Source organism: Myotis brandtii, unplaced genomic scaffold (genome assembly GCF_000412655.1).
Source record: "Myotis brandtii unplaced genomic scaffold, ASM41265v1 scaffold1347, whole genome shotgun sequence".
NCBI classification, from domain to species: domain Eukaryota; kingdom Metazoa; phylum Chordata; class Mammalia; order Chiroptera; family Vespertilionidae; genus Myotis; species Myotis brandtii.
This window is the reverse complement of record NW_005354788.1, coordinates 1-2,679: the sequence shown is the minus strand read 5'-3', so window position 1 is coordinate 2,679 and position 2,679 is coordinate 1.

Below are 2,679 nucleotides of genomic sequence, written 5' to 3'. Positions count from 1 at the left end.
GTTTACAGAAGCCAAAATAGCAGGGTTAAAATTTCAAACAGCAATTTTTATATAAGATGGATGCTTCACAACCAGGGCCGGGATGGAGCCTACAACTGAGGTACATGCCTTTGACCAGAATTGAACCCGGAACCCTTCAGTCCACAGGCCAATGCTCTATCCATTGATCCGAACAGGCCAGGGCTTACTTTTTATTTCTAAAACTTCAATTTGGTTCTTCCTGTATCATCTATTTGTCTGATGAGACGATCTTTCTATTCCTTCCAAGGATTCTCGCCTTATTTCCTGGGTCATGATTACAATAGCTGCTTCAATGTCTCAGTTCCAGCTGTGTCATCTGAGTCTCTTGATTGTATTTTTGTCCTTTTCCTTGGAAGACATTAAGATTTTTCTCGGTCAAATACGAAGTACTTTTGGATTGTATCCTGAGCATTTTCAATATTGGGTTTCGTTTAAATCCTACGGAAATGTTGATTTTTTTTTTTTTAAATCAGCTTGGTTCGGTTCAGGTTGCCAGTTCCCATCTGCCTTTTCTGGGCTATAACCACTAAATGATTTTGTTTTTAATCCTCACTCGAGGATATGTTTTCATTGATTTTTTTTTTTGAGAGAGAGAGAGGGAGAGAAATATTGACATGAGAAACATTAATAAGTTGCCACCTGGATGCACCCCAACCAGGGATTAAACCCGCAACCTCTTTTGGGGTATGGGAGGATACGCCAACTAACCGAGCCACCTGGTCAGGGCGGCAGTTTAGATTTTAGGCTTCACAGGGCTATTCCAATCTCTTTGGTTTAGGCCTTAAAGTTCACTTCTAAAATCCTTTGGGGTGAGTTCAGCCATTCTTATACTTCTTTACGTGGTCACTTTCTTTGCCCCCCTCTCCCCATAAGCTCCCCTCCCCCCTCACCTTGGTCTTCTGGCTAAAAAGTCAGGGTTTAGTTCCCCTGCTCCAAAAAGAACATGATATATACAGAGTGAGAGGAAGAGAGAAAAAAACAACAGGGATTTCCCTGTGTTCTTAGCTCTGCAGTTTCTTTGGTCAGAGTGAAGGGACCCTCTCCCTCAGCGTTCTGGTCACCTGTCTGGCTGCCACTGCCGTTGCTATTACTACTGCTGGGCAGGAAAGATGGAAAACACACAAATAAGCAGGGGTTTTCTGTGCGCTGGCTGTCAGGCTCGTTCCCATTCCTCACACCAGCAAGCGAGGCTTCGCCTGGAGATGTTGGTCATCTCCTGTGCAGTTTCCCAGGCCCAGGCTGTCCCTGAGCCCAGAGGGAGGAGAATGGGACCTCCACCAGTTTGGTGGAGTTTGAGTTCTGGTTTCCTTCCCCAAACTCCCTGCTCCCATTTATTGCTCCGGGTCCTCAGATGCTGCCCAGGCCTCTGGCTGCCCTCAGAGGGCGGAGGAGGAGGCAGAGCCACCCTGTCTGACCAGAACCGGGCTGCGCCGTCCTGTTGTGATTCTCTGCACAGCACTGTCACCACCCAGTACCCCTGTCTATTGGTTCATCCGCTCTGTGTCCCCATCCCTGCCCCTCCCCAGGATGCTGGCTCCGGGAGAGCAGTCACTTGGTTCACAGTGAATACTGCCGGCACACAGTAGGCACTCAATTCATGCTTCAAATGATTGAACCTACTCTCAGGCATAGAGACTTTGGGACAACTGCTTTTATCTTTTATTACTTCTCCTCAAACTCTCTTCCCACCATCATTGCTTTACACACTTTTCAGAGAAGATTTCTTGGTCACCTGACCAGGGGCAGGAGGCCAGGGGAAACCCTGAGGTGCCTGGGGAAGGAAGGGGCAGGTGTAGCCAGTGGGCGGCTTCCATTGAAGGTTAGAAGGACGCGTTCCGGTTAACCGAGGAGGGAACTTGCTGCCTCCGGGGCGAGCGGTTCAGAGGAATGTGGGCTCAGATGAACTGGACCCAGTGATCACAGCGCCGCCAAGGACGTCCATCCTGTGTCCTCAGCTCTGCTCCGCACTGTCCCTGCAGTTGGCTTCATTCTCACCTCGCCCAGGGCTCCCCCACACACAGGGCTGCCCAGAAGGTGGACTCGGAAGGTCCCCCAGAGACGCGGACCTGGGAAGGGCTCACAGAGCTGGGCGCCTGTCCTGCTTCCCCAAGGCGGCCTCTTGGAAAGGACAAAGTTCTGCAAAGTAATCTTTGCTGGCAAAGCCAGACACACGAACAGGTTAAGGTCCAGCCGCCTCCAGAGCCGGAAAAAAGGCTACAAGACACACGACCAGATCCTGAGGTTGAGCTGCGTCCACAGTGACTCCGCCTGGCATTGCGGCCGCAGACCCGGCTCCCTTCAGCCTGAGCCGCAGGAGTCTGAACCCTTCCCACCTGGAGGCACAGCCCTTCGCCCTCCCTGGCTCCCGGCTCCACCCAGCCGCCCTCCCTGCCCCAATCGATTGATCACCCATCAAACACCGAGAGCTGAGGGTACCAGGTTATCTAATCCACCTGCTAGAGAGGGAATACAGGGAGTTCAGACCGTGAGGGAGGGGCCCATCCAAAACCCAGTCATATTATGAGGTGCCCCAAGTCAGGGAGCGAGGTGCGGGGAGGGGCCGCGGTCGGGGAGGGACCGCGGACGGGGAGGGACCATGGACAGGAAGACCGTGGACGGGTAGGAATGCCCACTGTCGTGCGTGGCCGCCTACTCTGC